Source organism: Dromiciops gliroides, chromosome 2, assembly GCF_019393635.1.
Source record: "Dromiciops gliroides isolate mDroGli1 chromosome 2, mDroGli1.pri, whole genome shotgun sequence".
Lineage (NCBI taxonomy): Eukaryota > Metazoa > Chordata > Mammalia > Microbiotheria > Microbiotheriidae > Dromiciops > Dromiciops gliroides.
In genome coordinates, this window is record NC_057862.1 from 582,680,708 (window position 1) to 582,700,946 (window position 20,239).

The 20,239-nt window shown below is 42.0% G+C and overlaps 1 pseudogene; it reads right to left on the reverse strand.

Moving 5' to 3' along the window:
* Positions 1–1,788: 1,788 nt before the first annotated feature.
* Positions 1,789–3,563, reverse strand: LOC122739331 (annotated as a pseudogene).
* Between the last annotated feature and the right edge of the window lie 16,676 nt (positions 3,564–20,239).

Sequence of the window (20,239 nt, forward strand, 5' to 3'; positions counted from 1 at the left end):
CTGGAGAAGACAAATTCTGAGTAGGGAGAATGAAGAGGGGACCATCTTATACTTTGCCCAGTGAACCAATCTGGGGAGTTGGTGCAGGACTTCTTCAATACAAGGACACCTGACAGCTCACAAGAGCTGATGGTTCCTAGACATTAGAGGAATACACTTTGCTAAGACAGGAGTTGGGGTACCCTGGGAACTCACCTCCTATCAGATGTGAGTTAGTAAGCAAACATTTCTGGTCCTTGTATTATATCACTGTGCTTGCCTGGGGCACAGGTGTCTCCCTGGGGTGAGAGGAACAGAAGGACTAAGTGGGGCACCTGCCCCACAGACGCCTACAAATGGCAAGCCCTATCCTGATTGAAGCACCTCCAGTCAAGGTGTTTAACCCAGGATAAACCCTAGCTCAAGGGGTCACAATGTCAATTCCCAGGCCAATCTCATCTGGAACATTGCCTAGTGAAACCACTTCTGGGTCAGAAGGTGATAATGAACTTCTCTCAGCTGAGCATGCAGAGGTTCTCAGAGCAGGATTGAAAAGAACTATTTTTCCTAGGTTAGGCATAGAAACAAACTGGGATCAGGGTCTTTTAGACCTAACAATGCCCCTTTTCTTTAATATAGTATTTTATTATTTTTTAGTTATGTGTAGAGATAGTTTTCAACATTTATTTCTATAAGATTTCTAGTTTCAAATCTTTCTTCCTCCCTCCCGTCCCTCCCCCCTCCCCAAGACAATGTAATATAGGTTATATATGTACAATCACATTAAACATATTTCTGCATTAGTGATGCTATGAAAGAAGAATCTGAGCAAAAGGGAAAAACCTCATAAAAGGAAAACAAAAAGAGTAGAAATAATATGGTTCAATCTGCATCCAGATTCCACAGTTCTTTTTTTTTCTGGACTTAGCATTTTCCATCATGAGTTGTTTGGAACTATCTTGGATCATTGTGTTGCTGAGAAGAGTCAAGTCTAACACAGCTGATCAACAGACAATGTTGTTGATACTGTGTACAATGTTCTCCTGGTTCTGCTCATCTCACTCAGCATCAATTCATGTAAGTCCTTGCAGGTTTCTCTGAAATCCAACTGCTCGTCATTTCTACACACTGATTTTTAAAAAACTTTGTGTTCTAAATTTTCTTCCTCCCTCCCTTTTCAACCCTCCCTATGGTATCAAGCAATTCAATATGTCATACATGTGCAATTATGCCAAGCATCTTCATATTACTCACTGTGAAAGAAAATAGACAGAATAACTTTAGCAAGAGGAACTAACAAATAAAATTATACTTCAATCTGTATTCAAAAACCATCAGTTCTTCTGCTGTTGATGGTTTGCATTTTTCATACATCCTTCTGATAGCATCCTGCTCATCATTTCTTTCACAGTTACTATTGCTAACTGTATTTCCCTTCATTCTATTCCCTCCCCTTGATATCTACTCTATTTTCTATCTTCTTTCACCCTATCCCTCCCCAAGTGTTTTGCTTTTTACTACCCCCTCCCCCAATCTGCTCTCTATTCCTTTACCTCTCCCCTCCTTTTCCCCTTCCCCTCCCACTTTCCCTCAGGGCAAAATATATTACTATACCCACTTGAGTGTTTATGTTATTCCCTCTTTGAGCCAATTCTGATGAAAGTAAGGCTCACTCACTCCCCCACTCCTTCCCCATTTTCCCCTCCACTTCTTAAGCTTTTTCTTGTTTCTTTTATTTGAGTTACTTTACACCCTTCCACCTCTCCCTTTCTCTTTCTTCCTGTGCATTCCTCTTACCCCTTAACTTCATTTTTTTTTTTTTTTAGGGCAGCGACCCATTTTTATTTCACAAGTGGGAATGGGTGACTGCAGCCACCAAAGATCCAGGGGCAGATTTGCCGGAGGAGAAATGATGTCCCACCCCTGGTAACCCAATTGTCTCCTACAGAGGGCAGGCAGAACCAGGCCACCCACACCTGCCAAACCAACTGCCCATGAAGGTCCAAGGGCTCTGCCCCTTCAATCAGATTTTCCCTTCTCTTTCATATGCAAAAATACAGCGCTGAAGAGGAAGAGCCCGGCCATCATGGAGAAAGCACTCGCATAGTAAGGGAAGGCTGAGGGGATGAAGCGCTCCTACTGTGTGTGCTGGAGGGGCCGCACAGACAGCTGAGTGGAGGAGTACAAGTGAGTGTAGCCCAGCCGATTGTAATCCACTTTGAACTGGAATATCCCATAGACATCTGGCAACTTGAACTGGACGCTGTACTTGCCACCCTTCCTCTTCAAGAAAGTCCTCACAAGGGGCGGCTAGGTGGCACAGTGGATAAAGCACCAGCCCTGGATTCAGGAGGACCTGAGTTCAAATCCAGCCTCAGACACTTGACACTTACTAGCTGTGTGACCCTGGGCAAGTCACTTAACCCCCGTTGTCCCACAAAAAAAAAAACCCAAACAAACAAACAAACAAAAAAAAAGAAAGTCCTCACAAAAGGATCAATGTGGACGAACTCTAGCTGAATGTCATCTCTGTCAAAGGGCACCCATTTGCCTTCTGAGAGCTAATCAATGACAATGCTATACTCCACAAGGTCTGTGACAGTGTAAGCATTAGGTGGGACCTTCTCCCCTACTCGATGATGAGAGACAGCCCCTACCCGAAGCACACCCTCCTCCTTGAACACCCATCGGAACAAGGCAACTGCCAATTCATAGTTGCCCATTTGGGAGTACCTCTGTGAGCCAGGGCTGGCTTTCTGCACTGCTCAGTTAAAGAAGGCATCACTGAAGAAGTCCAAGGAGCCACTGAAGATGACTCGGGCATTATTCCAGGTCTGGAGCCCTGCAATCAGGAGGGTGTTCTTCCCCACTGCATGGGGATACTGTGTAACGGGTTTATCTGGGGAAAAGGAATATGAGGTAGAGGAGCCTGTCAGAATATCCAGTACCAGAGGGTTATCGGGATCAGCAACTATCCCAACACCTCAAAACAAGATGGGATTAAGGGATGTCCTTCCTATGATGGCTGGGGCCTTGAGGAGATTTTCTGTGTCTGCCACAATAAGTGTGTGCTCTCCAGGGTCAGAGATGTCATAGTTGTGATGGTCAATGACAGCTGTTTTCTCCTCGTCAAATTCAATCCCACACTCACTGCCCAGCTCCCTCAGTGGGTCACCAGTGTCTGAGCTGGCGGCTACCAGGACACTGCCACCTCCATCAATAAAAGAACTGATGGTCTCGACATTGATATTGCCTCCAAAATCTTCCACAGAAGGAGAGAAGATGATAAGATTGTCATAGAGGAACTCCCCATACTTAATAAGGGACAGGCTAGGGTCATCAGCAGTCCTGTAGGTGAGGTCAAAGCCATGATCGGCCAGGCTCCGGAAGAACAGTGAGTGGGTCTCACGCAGGTTGATGTTCTCCAGCAGCACGAGGGTGTGGCGGGGTCCGGCACTAGCGCTGGCGGTGTCGAGGCCCAGCAGGAGCAGGAGGAGCAGGCTCAGAGGCCCCACAGACTGGAAAACCGCAGACACGGGGTGGGCCTCCATCTTCCTCCTGCCGCCATTGTCCCTTAACTTCATTTTGAAGATGTCATCATGAGTCAGCTAGGTGACACAGTGGACAAAGCACTAGCCCTGGACCCAGGAGGCCCTGAGCCCAAATCCAACCCAATATATAAGCCACCCCACCCTGCCTGCCATATAAAAAACAAGGACAAATACTCTACAGATATCATCCCTTCATATTCAATTCACCCCTGTGCCCTCTGTATAAGTATATTCCTTTCAACTGCCCTAATACTGAGAAAGTTCTTATGAGTTGGAAGTATTATTTTCTCATGTAAGAATGTAAATAGTTTATCCTTTTAATGTCCCTCGTGATTTCTTTTTCCTGTTTATCTTTTATGCTTCTCTAGAGTCTTGCATTTGAAAGTCAAATTTTCTATTCAGTTCAGGTCTTTTCATCACAAATGCTTGAAAGTCTTCTTTTTCATTGAAGTCCCATTTTTTCCCCTGAAAGATTACACTCAGTTTTGCTGGGTAAGTGATTTTAGGTTGTAGTCCCAGTTCCTTTGCCCTCTGGAATATCATATTCCATGCCTTCTGGTCCTTTAATGTAGAAGCTGCTAGATCTTGCTTTATCCTTATTGGAGCTCCACAGTATTTGAATTACTTCTTTCTAGCTGCTTACAATATTTTCCACTTGACCTGGGAGCTCTGGAATTTGGCTATAATATTCCTGAAAGTTTTCTTTTTAGGATCTTTTCCAAGAGGTGATCAGTGGATTCTTTCAATTTCAATTTTACCTTCTGTTTCTAGAACATAAGGGCAATTTTCCCTGACAATATCTTGGAAGATGGTGACTAAGCTCTTATTTTGGTCATGGTTTTCAGGTAGTCCAATGATTTTCAAATTATCTCTCCTGGATCTACTTTCCAGGCCAGCTGTTTTTTCAAGGAGATATTTCATATTGCCCTCTATTTTTTTATTCATTTGGATTTGCTTTACTGTGTCTTGGTTTCTCATAAAGTCACTAGCTTCCATTTGTTCAATCCTAATTCTTAGGCAATTATTTTCTTCAGAGAGCTTTTGTATCTCCTTTTCCATTTGGCTTTTCAAGCTATTGACTTTTTTCTCATGACTATCCTGCATCACTCTCATTTTTTCTTTCCATTCTTTCCTCTACCTCTCTAAATCTTCCTTCTATCTGTCTTACTTTCTCTTCAAAGTCCCTTTTGAGCATTTCCAAGACCAATTCATATTTTTTTTTTGGAAGCTTTGGATGCAGGAGCTTTAACTGTTATTATCTTCTGCTGAGGGGTGTATTATGGTCTAGCTTACCCCCAAAGGAGCTTTCAACGGTCTGCTGTTTTTTCTGCTTACTCATCTTGATCCCCTATTTCTTGGCTTTTAATGCCTTCTTAAAGTGTAGCATTGATTCCAGGACACACTGTTCCAAGCTATAGCTTGGCCCAGGGGGTGATTGGGCTCTTTCTCAGCTTGCCTGACCCATGAGTAACCAAGACCCACTTTCTCTTTGACCCAGAAACAGAAGTCTGATTGAAATCTGATTCTCTATGGGCAGAAGCTTGGTCTGCCTGTGCCCCTCCCCCACTGAGTGGCTGTCCTCAACTTTGATTGCTGGTTCAGAACATGGGTGCCCCACCCCAGTTCCAGCAGAGACCCCAGCTATTCCCCCCAAACACTGGACCACCTCACCCATCCAAGAACTGAGCTTCAGAAGAAGCAGCTGGAGATTCTGAGTCTTTGGAGGCACTGCCTGCTCTAAGCTGGTCCTGCTATGTACGCTACTCTCCTCTCTCAGCCTGAACAGCAGGTGATCCCAGTCACCTAATTAAGCCTTTTTTGGCTGGAAAAGAGCCTCACTCTGTTCTTATGTGGGTTATGCTGCTCCAAGAGTTGTCTTATCACATTATTTTTGGAGGTATGTGAACAGATTTTCCAGAGCTGGGAGAGTCACAGCTTTTCTTCCTGCATCTTGGTTCAACCTCACCCAGCTCAAATGCCCCTTTTCTAGGAAGGGGATAGAGGTTACTCTGAACCTAAGCCTGGAAATAGACAACCTGGCTAGGATTAAATAATCTTGTTTCATGACTACGGGTGGGTTATTTCAGAAACCTGTCCTTTCAAAATTCATATAGACATGGCATTAAATCTAGTCAACCATTTGCATCTTTCTGATTTTGGCCTTTCTTTTTGAAGACACTCTTGTTCAAGTGATTATTCTAGCTTTGTAGTTTGACCTGGGGAATAGACTAAGAAATATGTGATGATATTCTTCCCTTTACCTTCCCCACAGAATCATGGGGTTCAGGGGATCTCAAGGAAGCAGCTCAGAGTGTCCATCAAGGAGAGGAAGGTTAAAATCCCAAAGCACCAATGAGGAAAATGGGTGGCAATGTATATTCATGAGAAGCTCTTCTTTCCTCATTCCTTCTGCATGGAAGAGGGCCTATTTTAATTAATCCAGTGAAGAAGGAAGAGGCATAGGATTGTCTGACTCTAGAGGCAGAAGTGGATTGTTTTTCCTAAGGAGCTCCTTTGCTAGATTCACATTTACTTTTTTTTTTTTTTTTTTAGTGAGGCAATTGGGGTTAAGTGACTTGCCCAGGGTCACACAGCTAGTAAGTGTTAAGTTTCTGAGGCCAGATTTGAACTCAGCTCTTCCTGACTCCAGGGCCGGTGCTCTATCCACTGTGCCACCTAGCTGCCCACACATTTACTTTTTCTAGTCTAACAATTGATCTTTTGGAGGAGGTGGTGTGGTGAGAGTGATCAGAAATGATTTTGTGAGTCTAGCTCTGAGCTCAGGGAGCTTAAAGCCATACCTTGAAGCTGAGCAAACTTATAGAACTGGACCTTGGCATACTCAAAATAGTGTGAAACCTGCTACCTCAATTGTGGGCCCTTAGCTGGTGTACTCCAACTGGCTATGAACCATTGTTTCTACTTACCAACAATGGCTATATCCCCCCTGGCTTCTTTCTACAAGGGCAGTGTGTGTGTGTGTATGTGTGTGTGTGTGTGTGTGTGTGTGTGTGTGTGTGTGTGTGTGTGAGAGAGAGAGAGAGAGAGAGAGAGAGAGAGAGAAAGAGAGAGAGAGAGAGAGAGGAGAGAGAGAGAGAGAGAGAGAGAGAGAGAGAGAGAGAGAGAGAGAGAGAGAGAGAGAGAGAGAGAGGGAAGACAGGTAAGTAGCTGAGTTTCTCATATTCAGCCTTCAGTTGGCTCATCCCTTTGGAATGTAGCAGAATGCTGGGTCCAACCCATTCGGCTGTACTTGACTAATTATAGAAGGGACCATTGTTCTAGGAGAAGAATTACTCATAAGATTCACCTAAAGTGGCATATCTGGACAGGTCCACAAGGTAACAAAATAGTCAATAGCCAATGACTATAACACATTAACTGGTTCCTCCTTTCATTCTCTCTTTCTTGCCCCTCCCTTAACTCTGCTTCAATACTAAGGGAAAGAGAATGTATATAATTTCAGGTCATTTGAAAGGCAAACTAACTCTCCTATTGTCATCCTTTCAAATTGTTTAACTGGAGGTGGCATCTAGTTATTTTGCATGCTTGATGAAGAAAAGCTTGCTTTGGTTCAGGTGTTTGGCTGTAGCATCTTATGGGTGACATCAAGGGCGCAAAGAAATACACCCAGGCTCAGCATCTTCCTTATTGCCTCCTGAGACAGAAAAGAGAGAAATCATTATTACAATCAATGCTTTAGAAACATTCATCCATTGCTAATGAAGGCCTATTTGATGAAGAAACAACTTTATTCCTGGGAATATGGCAATGTTGTTGACTTAGAAGCTCACAAGTTGGATGCACAATAATTTAAGAAGACAGGATCAAACCTATCTGGATGTATGTCAAATATAAAGACAGACTTTGGAGGAAGATAGCAAAGGTTATGGAAACATTAGACCAAAGGCTTAAGGTCTTGTTAATTAGCCACAGTGAAGTAATCTTCCTTATAACTAATGCCCCAGAAGATAAGGGGCTGGCATTTACAAACTGTCTTAAAGGTTTTTGCCTATATAGTACTAGATCTTCCTCTTACTTTGGTTCTAGAATCCATTACTACTTTTCCAAGATTTGGTGTGGGCTATTTTGGAAAATCAGTTTTATGAATTGTATATGAGCCCCCACTATTGCAACATTTCCCATCATAGACCATGCAAGAACTAAGCTTTTCATTAACACCAAATACAATATGAATAATGCGAGAATAAAGCAGTAGAATTATTCTGTGACTTCCCTATACACATCGGCAATCTCCCTTCAGCTCTTGGAGGTATTGGATAGGGAAGAAACAGCTTGAAGAAGACGGAGGAAAGGGTGGTGCCGCTATCCCTCAGTGTGTGGGCAGATGAGGTGAATGAAGAGTCAGTTGTGTTGTCTCCATTTCTTTTCATTATTCTCTTGGTGGCTGGCCTGGGGATCTACTGTAGCCCATTGGGATTAGATCCACTTCAGATCCAGCTATGATTTCTTTCCACGTGGAGTCAAACACCCGATTTCCCATCTAAATATGCAGAATGAAGCTTTCAGTAACAGCATCTCATTCTCAGTCTATGTTCCATGATATCAGACCCATCCTCTTCAACTCTCCAATCACAGACAGTCAGGGATACCTTAGGACTTTCCTTTCTATGAAGCTCCCCATATGCTTAAAAAATTTTTTTTATTGAATAGAATTTTATTTTCCAAAATATATGTAAAACCAAATTGTTCCCAGCTTCTTTCTGAGTTCGGGCCTAGTGATGTGACTTGCAAATATAGGCATAAGGCTCCAAAAGAGTCTGCTGTCCTAATTTAGATCAAACAGACATGTATTAAGCACTTATTAATTGACAGGCACCATTCCAAGTGTAGGGGATACAAAGAAAGGAGAGGAAAGTGCCTTGAAGAGCACAGTCCCTGACCTCAAGGGACATACTCTCTAATGGAAGAGACTACTCAGAAGTAGCTCTGTACTTTCAAGATATATACAATGCAAATGGAAAATAATTTCAGAGGGAAGACATTAGCCACCGAGGGAATGGGGAAGACTTCCCATAAGGAGTAGGCTTTTAGCCGAGCCTGGAAGGAAGCCAGAAAAACTAGGAGGTGGTGTTGAAGGAGTAAAGCATTCAGAGAGATGAGAAGTAGTGTTCTGTAAAATGAACTGCAAGCAGGCTGGGACTGTAGTATATGGAGGAGAGTGAGGTGTTAGGAGACATAGCTTGGAAGTAATAGGGAGCAACTGGAGCTTCCAGAGCAGGGTGGGAGGTAGGAGAGGGTGGTGTGGTCAAGCTTATGCTTTGGCACAATCACCTTGGCAGCTGAGGAGAGGATGCACTGGTGCAGGGAGGGACTTGAGGAGGGGAGACCACTGTAAGGCTACTGCAATGGTCCAGGCAAGAGGCAAAGAGTGCCTTAACGGGGATTGTGGCTGTAAGAGTAGAGGCTGGGGGATCCATAGGAGAGATGTCGTGGACCTAGAAGTAACAAACTTCCTCAGGGACCGGATATGTAAAGTGAACGAGAGCCAGGAATTGAGGCTGGCTTTGGCAATGAAGTCAGGCAGAGGAGTTCCATTACGGATCCTGGATGTCTTACCTTCCGGCACGCTTTGGTCCCCATGGTGAATGTCGTCATGATAGTGACTAAGTAAGGAAAAGTGGAAGTCAGGTGGAAGGGTGAGGAAGAGACAAAAACAAGGGTCATGGAACTTGATCGGTCGTTATTGGAAGTTAATTCTTTAGAGGTTTTTAAAAAGGAGACTCATATTCCCATCTCCTTGAGTCTACAGGTTGATCCCTCTGCCACACACCCAACACAAACCTCAGAAAACCTGTATTCACTTCCATTGGCATTTCACAGTCAAAAGGCAGTGGACATGTTCAGAACGGTGACTTATAGGTCTCATGAAGCTGTGCCAACATGAGACAATGGAAAGAATACTGGCTTTGGAGTTGGAGGATCTGGGTTCAAATTTTGCCGCTGATGCCTAATTCCTTGTAGGATGGGGCAGCTAGGTGGTACAGTAAATAGACTGCTGGGCTTGGAGTCAGGAAGACCTGAGTTCAAATCTAGCCTCAAACAAATTAATAGCCATGGAATTCGAGGCAAGTCACTTAAGTTCTTTTTGCCTCAGTTTCCTCATCTGTAAAGTGAGCTGGAGAAGGAAATGGCAAAACACTCCAGTGTCTTTGCCAAGAAAATCCCAAATGGGGTCATGAAGGGTCAGACACAACTGAAATGACAGAGAAATAGGACATTTAACTTCCCTGGACTTGTTTCTTCATCATGAGGGGAGGGAACTAGATGGCTTCTGAGGTCCCCTTCAACTCTGGCTCTGTAATGCTATGTAATTCTATGACCCAAAAGACAGAGTAATTGGGAATGAACCCTAGGGTAGAGGGAAAAGTCCAGCCGTTCCACCGGGAAGGCATGTCCAGATTAAATCTCAGAAATCACCCACAAAACTCCTCTTTCTCATACTTTGCCCTAAGTCTCATCCTTCATTATTAGAGTCCTCAGCCTAGAGCAAGAGGGATGCTAGGATGTAGGACTCTAGGGAGCTAACACTTCCATAGTCTCAGCAGAGACTCTGGGTGATAGGCGCCAAGGGGAGGGGGGATGAACCAAAGAGGGAGGAAAAAAAGAGTATGGCACCCCTCTCATCAGAGGCCAGGCTCCTTCAGGACTGAACTGCATTGAATCCAGTGTGTGGGTGCTTAGGAGAAGGGCCCTTAGCACAGAGAGAGAGAGTGGATCTGGCAATCCAGCCCTCTGCACCCAGAAGTGGTTACTTAGTTAGACTAGGAAGGAAAAAGACAAGTGTGGAAGAAGGAGGTTTGGTAGAGTGGATAGAGCAGTTAGTTGATAACCATGGATTAAAAGCTTACCACGGGGGCAGCTAGATGGCACAGTGGATAGAGCACCAGCCCTGGAGTCAGGAGTACCTGAGTTCAAATCCGGCCTCAGACACTTAACACTTACTAGCTGTGTGACCCTGGGCAAGTCACTTAACCCCAATCGCCTCACTAAAAAAAAAAAAAAAAAAAAAAAAAGCTTACCACGTCCCAAAAACTATACTAAGAGCTAAGGATACAAGAAAAGCAAAAACAAAATGTCCCTGCCTTCAAGGAATTCACACCCAAATGGGGAAGATGGCTGCCAATAACTATGTATGTACAAGATCATATGTGTGTGTATACACATAGCTACATCTATACACACATGTATAGATGTATGCACGCATGTGTGTATATACACATGCACAAACTGTAAATGGAAGATAACATCAGAAGGAAAACACTAACATTGAATCTTAAAGGAAGCCAGGGATGTCAAGAGGCAAAGGGGAGAAAGAAAAGCCTTCTATGCATTGGGGATCGCCAATGAAAAGTCATGGCGTGTTGTGTAGGAGGAGGAGCAAATAGGCCACTGTAGCTGGATTGTGGAGTGTATGGAGGAGGGGAGGGAGGACAGTATAAAAACACTGGAAAGGAAGGAAGGACCCAGGTTGTGAAAGGCCTTGAATTCCAAACACAGAGAGAGAGTTTTATTTTTAATGCTGGAAATCATAGAGAGCTACTGGAATTTTTGTTTTTTGTTTTGGTGAGGCAGTTGGGGTTAAGTGACTTGCCCAGGGTCACACAGCTAGTAAGTGTCAAGGGTCAAGTTACTGGAATTTATTGAGTGTCTGGATTGGGGCAGAGCTGGGTGGGTAACAGAGTCAGACTGGCACTTTAGAAAGACCACTTTGGCTGCTGAATGAAGGATGGCCTATATCTTAGATCTCTAGAGTAAAAGTAATGGCCTGCAACAGGGAGAGACTTGAGGTACTGGACTTGAAGTCAGGAAGATCTCATTTTGAAACCTCTATGACTCCAGGCAAATCACTTAATCTCTCAGCCTCAGTTTCCTTATCTGTAAAAAGGGAGGTAATAATACCAACATCACAGAGTCATGAAAAATCAAATGGGATAATAGATGTTAAGCATTTTGCCAACCATGATGTGCTATATAAATAATGGCTATTACTGTTGTTGCTAGCACTATTACTACTACTACTATCACTATTACTACCATTATCACCACCACTACCATTACTACTACTACCACCACCACCACTACCACTACTACTGCCACTACTATTACTATTACTACTACTACTACTACTACTGCTACTACTACTACTACTACTTTTGAAGGTAAGCCAGCATTTGGCTATTTGTCCTAAGGACAATAAGGAATAAACTGGAACTATGCTGCCCAGAGTTGTGGGGAGGGAGCAGATTCCCTGAAAACTCTGCCAGGCTAACTGCTTTGTAGTACTTAGAATTTTGCCACACCTATTTTGTGGCCTTTTGTCTCTCCTGGATGTGGGGAAAGACGTATCAGTGGGAAAGAGGAGGAGGAGGACACAGAGAAGGAAATTGTGTGATCACAAGACAATCTCAGATTGAAAGGAGGAAGTGAATTCCTCACAGCTGATGGAAAGAAGTCTGGAAGGCAAGGTTGTACTTCAGATCATAAAATGATGCCAGGCATCACAAAAGGAGTGCAGGTTACTCACCCTTTTGGGAATGAGGAAGAAGATGAGGCGGCAGAGAGGGCATCCCTGCTAAGGATGGAGGGAGAGCCCTTCTTTCATCAGAGGTGGATGTAGTGCGCTTGTCCTGGGAGAGTAGCACAGAGGGAGGAGCCCACATTCCTATGGCAGAAGTTCACACTGCTGTGAACAGGTGTGGAAGGGGAGAGTCAAGAAGTCAGGTAGAACCTGAGATGTGTCTTACACTGACACTTCTTGAAACACTCATTTCTCTTTAAGGTGTTTCACTTTCTTCCTGCCAACCTGCCGGCTTGTCACAGGCTCAAAGAAACATGGACTTAGAATTGGGAGGGATCACAGGGTGAATGTCAACTCCTTGTGAGTAGGGATTGCTTCCTTCTCCACACCTGTAGCCCCAGTGCCTAGCACAGAACGTGCTTAATAAATGCTTATTAATCATAGATTTAGACCTGGAAGGGACTTTAGACATCATTGAGCCCAACTGCCTCATTTTATAGATGAGGAAGTTAATTAAGGTCTAGAAAAGTGACTTGCCCAGGTTCACACAGTGAGTTAGTGACTGATGCAAGATTCAAACCTAGGTCTTTCAGACTACAAGTAGAACGCTCTATCAACCACTCCACACTACCTCTAGTACAATTTGCTCATTTAACAAATGAGTAAACTAGTGTATGTTCTTTCCTTTGAAGGTGGTGGTTATCCTTCTCAGGTTTCTTAGTCAAAAAGATCATTCGATGGCTCTATTTTAAAATTTTAAGGCAGCCCTCAAAGCCTTATCAATCCACTTGCTCTGGGGTTAGCATAATGATTCATCATGGCTCTAATTAATAAATACAAGGGAGGATGGAACAATGGAATGTGTTCTGGACTTAGGATCAAAGAGTCCTGGATTCAAATCCTGCCACCGCCACTTGCCATCTATGTAATCACTTTCCTCATTGGTAAAATGGAGATTATAATATCTGTAGTTACCTCATTGGATCAAATAAATCAATATATGTTAAGTCCCTTATAAATATTAAAGTTTTTGTTGTTGTTGTTCAGTTGTGTCCAACTCTTTCTGACATCATATGGGATCTTCTTGGCAAAGACACTGTAGTGGTTTGCCGTTTCCTTCTTTAGCTCATTTGACAAATGGGAAACTTAAGGCAAACAGGGTTACTTGTCCAGGATCGCTTAGCCAGCAAGTGTTAAAGGCTAGATTTGAGCTTAGGTCTTCCTGACTCTAGGCCCAATGTTCTATCTACTACAAAATCTAGCTTTTTGTACAAGATTTAGCTACTATTAATAGTGATGGACTATGGTAATAGTCAATATCAGATGGGCTATGGAAAACTGGCACATTGATACATTGTTGATGGAGCTATGAATTGATACAATCATTCCATAAAGCAGTTTGGAATTAAACCAACAGCGTGATTGAGGTGTTCATACCCTTTGACCCAGATATCCCACTACTAGGCATTACCCCTAAAAAGGTTAACGATAAAAAGAAAGCCCACATATACTCCAAAATACTTACAACAGGACTTTTTGTAGTACCAAAGAACTGAAAACAAAGTGGATGCCCATCAACAGGGAAATGGTTAAACGAGCTCATTCTATCAATGTAATGAAATATTACTTCAATATAAGAAACAATGACTACAATGAATTCAGGGGTACATAGAAAGACTTACGTGAACTCATTCAAAGTAAGCAGAACCAGGTAAATAGTATACACCACGACCACAACAATGTAAGTGAAAAGAGCAACCACAGAACAATAGAAATTAAATGATGTGAAATTATAATGATCAAACTTGTCCTTAAAGAATAACCAGGAGAAGACACTTCCTCCTTTGCAGAGGTGGGCAACTAGGGGTATGACACTGTGCCCACACAGTGGCAGGACATGTCAGCATATTAGATTTGCTGAATTGTGTTTTTTTTTCTTTTTTGCTCTAAGGTATAGCTCTCTGGGAGTGGAGGGAAGAAAGATATATTGGGAAGTGAAGGTAGCATAAAAATAAGATATTAGTAGTATTTATTTTTAAAATGAAGCATCAGTAAATTCTCACAGAAAGGAGGCTGCTTATGATAATAGTAATAATAAAAACTAGCACTTATGTAGCACCTACCATGGGTCAGGCACTGTGCTAAATGCTTTACCTATATTATCTCATCCGATCATCACAGCAACTCTAGGATGTTGTATTTTAATTAAATAACCCAGCTGGCCGCAAATTAAAAGGCATCAAGGACAGAGAGAATTTTACTCATCAATCAACTTAAGTAAAGAAACTAGCCCCTCAGAGTTAGAGGGAAAATATTTTAAATGAAAAGCCCTGTCATAAATGGCTAGAGGCAGCTAGGGTGCTCAGTGGACAAAGCACCGTGCCTCAAAATGACTTGAATTCCAATCTCAGACCTTTACTAGCTGTGTGAGCCTGGGCAGGTTGTTTAACCTTTATCTACCTCAATTTACACAAGTGTAAAATGGAAATGCTAACAGCATTTACCTCCCAGGGTTGTTGTGAAATGACACTTTGCAAACCTCAAAGCATTATGTAAGTGCCAAGTGTGGTATTATATAAATGCTACAGATGAAGAAACTGAGGCTTATTGATTGATACTAATTGAGATGCTGGCCTCAGCACACCCCAAGATCTCATTTTCTTTAGCATGATGACAAAATTCAAATTTATTTAGGTAACTGGAAATGCTGGTTTCTAGTGGCAGCAGGACTCAGGGTAGGGAAACCCAGAAATGCCTCAGCCTCTCCTCCTCCATTTGTGGCATTCTCAGGGACAGAATTCTCACAAAGCTATTGCTACATACACCAGGCCTGGCAGGATTCCCACCGAGTTGGTATAAAAGCCTCCCCTCCGCCCACTCCTTTATTCAACAATTATTAAGCAGACCAAAGATCAGAGGGGTGACAGAACTGTAGAAGATAAGGTTCCTGCCACAAAGATTGGCTAATGTTTATTGAAAAGAGGAAAACACATCCCTCTAAATTAGAGAAGGAAATATTAGGTGCTTGTGGGGTTGGGTTCTTGTTGTTTGAGTTTTTTATTTTTTTGATTATTGTTATTGTTTTTGGGAAGAAGGCCAGACAATTGGGGGAGGGTTCCTCTCCTCACCATTTTTTGAACAACAAGCATTTCATAATTCTGGAGGCAGTGCCAGACAAAAATTAGGTACTGCTCCCTATCAGAATATTACATGCACTCTTTCTCTCTACGTGCCTTTTTGTCTTTCTTCTTCTTATTATTTTTTGTATGGGGCAATGAGGGTTAAATGACTTGCTCAGGGTCACACACTAGTAATTGTCAAGTGTCTGAGGCCACATTTGAACTCAGGCCCTCCTGAATCCAGGGCCAGTGTTTTATTCACTGCGCCACCTAGCTGACCCCACCTTTTTGTCTTTCTCCCTCTGTCTCTGTCTCTTTCTTCTTGGGGGAGAAACAGGCTCCTATGTCACATATTTACACTTAGACACATGTACACATGAGGTGTCATATATATCAAGGACCATCCCCTATATGTGTAGCATGGGCTGTCCCATACTGATGGACTTTGGGACTGGAGTTACACAAAGATCAGAACTCTGCCTATAGGTGTTACCCACCAATAAGAAGGATAAAGACTAATAGAATCCTTTAATGACTAAATGCATGGAGATCTCTTCTGAGCTCATATTGGTGTGATCAGTCACAGCTGGACACACTATACCTTGACTCCAACATAGTGTCATTTTGGTCTTTTTCAAGAATGAAGGACAACCAACCAACCAACATGGAAATCTAAACAATCCTAGTACCTAATCTGTACATTTCCTTCTTTGGCAGATTAGGAAACCCTGGTCTGGAAAAAATCTACTGAATGAGCACCAACATCATGGGTCCCAACAAAATTCATCTACCTGGACCTTCCAAGCACAGAGGAGAGTTGAAGTGAAGGAGGCTATCATGGGCAAAGGAATCCATATTCCTGAGCAATAGAACTCCACACTGACCGCACCCATCCTGAACTAAATGACCTCATCTCCGAGACTGGAGAATGATAAATGATAAACTCAGACAGTAACATAATCTAAAGGGAAATTAAATGGGTCCAGGCTTAATCCAGAGAGTGTTCCTTGGGAAGTGAGATTCTTGGTACCACCCATTGGGTAACTGATCACCTAGCATCACAACTCTTTTTTTTTTTTTCCTCAGGGAGGTCAGAGTAGAAGACATTGTACTTCTGGACCAGTAGAAGAGAATAAGCTAGATAGCATCTGGGTGAAATATGCAGAGAGTCACTACCTCTCCTTGCCAAACTTTGGGGGACAGGCTGATCATGGTGAATTCCATCACGCTAATGGAGGAGGTAGCAGAAGAGCAATGAAACCTTGGACTGGCACAATTCTATGTTGAATATGTTTCATTAAAATTAGATAGCAATAATTTGTATTAGAATTCAGTGGGATGGAAAACATGCTACTAGATGATGTGTAAAGACCCTAAGGGGACATTTAAGGTCATGGGAGTTGGTGGCAATAATAGACACATGCCATTTCACATGGGCATGGAAGAGTTGCTTTGAAGCAGCTATGACTAGACTATGTGAGGCAACATGCTATCGTATATAGAGATCTGGACTTAGGGTCAGGAAGATGACAATTCAAATCCTGTCTCATATATTTGTTGACCCTGACTCTTGTGTGACCCTGCCCAAATCACTTAACTTCAGTGGGCCTTCATTTTCTCATTTCTAAAACAGTTTAGGTGGCAAAGTGAATAGCATGCCAGGTCTGGAGTCAGGAAGACTCACCTTAATGAGTTCAAATTTGACCTTAGACATTTACTATCTATGTAACCCTGGGCAAATGACTTCACTCTTTTGCCTCAGTTTCTTTTTCTGTAAAATGAGCTGGAGAAGGGGCAGCTAGGTGGCGAAGTGGATAGAGCACTGGCCCTGGAGTCAGGAGTACCTGAGTTCAAATCTAGCCTCAGACACTTAACACTTAACTAGCTGTGTGAAACTGGGCAAGTCACTTAACCCCAATTGCCTCACTAAAAAAAAATAAAAAATAAAATGAGCTGGAGAAGGAAATGGCAAACTGCTCTAATATCTTTTGCCAAAAAACCGCAACTAACCAAATGGGGCCATGATGAGTCAGTTGGACACGACTGAAATGACTGAACAACAACAAAAAGTAGACAAATTAATAGTCCTTATCTTAATAGCTTGTTAGGATCAATGAAATAAAATATCTAAAACTCTTTGCAAATCTTTTTTTAAAAAATCTCAATTAATTAATTAATTAATTAAGTGAGGCAATTGGGGTTAAGTGACTTGCCCAGGGTCACACTGCTAGTAAGTGTTAAGTGTCTGAGGCCAGATTTGAACTCAGGTACTCCTGACTCCAGGGCTGGTGCTCTATCCACTGCACCACCTAGCTGCCCCCTGCAAATCTTAACACAATATAAATTTGAGCTATGAACTATGTGAGGAAAAATAGTGTATTGCTGGTGCTTTGATGATAGTTATTGTAAAACATCAGTTCTCAAACTTTTTGACCTCAGGACTCTTTTATATTCTTACATTTACTTTGGGGGGGGGCAATGAGGGTTAAGTGACTTGCCCAGGGTCACACAGCTAGTAAGTGTCAAGTGTCTGGGGATGGATTTGAACTCAGGTCCTCCTGAATCCAGGGCTGGTACTTTATCCACTGTGCCACCTAGCTGCCCACACTCTTATATTCTTACAAATTATTGAAGACCCCATGGAGTTTTTGTTTATGTGGATTATATCTATTGATATTTGATACATTAGAAATTAAAACCAAGTTTTCATTTATGTGCATCATATTAGAAATTAAAACCAATACAATTTCAATTTTTTTGCTTATTAGTTCATTTTAAAATAAACCCCATTACATGCTAACCTAAATAACATTTTAAAATAAAAGATAACTATATTTTCCAAAACAAAAAAATGTGAGAAGAGGAAGATTGTTTTATACATTTTTTCAAATCTTTTTAATGTTTGACTTCATAGAAGACAGCTGGATTTTTATATCTGCTTCTGTAGTCAGTCTGTTGAAATAGGTTATTTTCGTTGAAGTACATGAAGAAAATCTGGCCTCACATAGATATGTAGTTGGAAAGGGGAAGAGTATTTTAACAAGCAATTCATATTTTAGTATTATTATAAAAAGAATTCACAAATCGCTTGAAAGAGTCTTTTGAGGACCCCAGAGGTCCATGGACCACACTTTTAGAACTGCTACTGCGGGTTATATCAACCACCATAATAGCTGCTGACCAATGTCATATTACTACAAAACATGGAATTACAGAACCATTTGGAAGATTCAGTCAAGACCCTGGTATATATCAGGTAATTAATGTGGACACTGAACAAGATTATTACTATCCAGATTAGCTGAAGGAGCTAATTTATCACATATATTTATACACCTCTCCCCACCCTTTTCCCACCCCAGCTTCCTCAATATGCCTTTCCTGGGTGTATTTGTAGATTGTAGACACAGTGGAAGTCAGGGAGGTAGAAGCAGAAGGATGGGAATAGATTTCTCTGACATTGACATGATAGCATCAGCCCTGGTGATGCAACATGATTTTTTCTTCTCTTCTCCCACTAGGTCAGAGGGTGATCAGAATTTCAAAAGGCATTCATGACCATTTAAATGTAATTATAATTTAATCTGAAAATGCTATTATTAATTACTAAGATGTTTGGGATATTTAGCCTCCAGTAATTGGGCCAACTTTTAAACGTTTAAAATCTGATCTTTATAATAATTTTCCAAAAGCATCCTTCCAAGTCAGAGGAAGAGCACAAAAGAATCTTTCTCCCCTATCTTTTATATTTTCTTTGAACAATAGCTAATTACCTTTATCTAGTGATGATGACCTCAGCGCATATTAGAAAATGTTTTATATATAGTATTGCATTTGAGCCAGCTTGAGGCAGCTAGGTAGCATATTGAATAGAGTGCTGGGTCTGGAGTCAGGAAGACCTGAGTTCAAATGTGGCCTCAGATACTTACTAGCTCTGTGGCCCTAGGCAAGTCCCTCTGACTTCTGCTTGCCTCAGTTTCCTCATCTGTAAAATGGGAGTAATAATGGCACCTACCTCTCAGGGCTGTGGTGAGGATCAAATGTGATATTTGTGAAGTACTTGGCACATTTAAGTACTCTATAAATGTTAGCTGTTATTCTTAGCTTTTGAGCCCACAACAATCCTGAGGATGTATTAATACACCCATTTTACAGGTAAGAAAACTGAGGCTTAGCTAGGGTGACACAGGAAGCAAGCAGAAGAACTAGAAACCAGATTATTCTGACTGATGGCAAGTCAGTTTCCTCTCCATCGCTCTATACCACCTGTTGTAGAGGATCATAGAGCTTCAAATGTAATATAGCACTCAGAGCCCCTAGTTTTTTATTTATTTCAATTGCATCTTACTCTTTGTGACCCAATTTGGGGTTTTCTTGGCAAAGATACTAGAGTGCTTTGCCACTTCCTTCTCCACTCATTTCAAATTGAGGAACTGAGGCAAACAGGGCTAAGTGACTTTCCCTTAGTCACATAGCTAGTAAGTGTCTGAGACCAGATTTGAACTCAGGAAGATGAGTCTTCCTGTCTCTAGGTCTGGTACTCTATCCACTGAACCACTAAGAGGGTATACTCCACTGCTCACTAATAGAGTATACCATAAAAAATTTTGGTGACCACTGCTCTAAATAACACAGATGTATAAACATTATCAGAATTTTTTCTTTAAAATGCTAAAAATTTCACCTTAGCACTGTGACTATTCGCCACAGGACATCTTGAGAAGTTTGGGGCGGTTGTGATTGACAATCACATTGCTTGGGGAGAAAGTAATTGGAAGAAAAAATTTTCTTCTCAAAATTGGGAAGATGACAACATGAGGAAAGAAGCTAAGAAGTAATTGTGGTTCAATAAAATTCCAATTAAAATTTACTAACCACTTCTCCAATGCTGCCCTAGGGATAAGGCACCATTCTAGGCACTGGGAATTCACAGATACAATATCATGGAAGCTAAGGGAGGAGAAAGCTTCAACTAGGAAGATATAAGCAAGTTAAGCATTTGATGCTACAAGTGAGGTCAAGAAGGACAAGAACTGGAAAACAAACAAAAA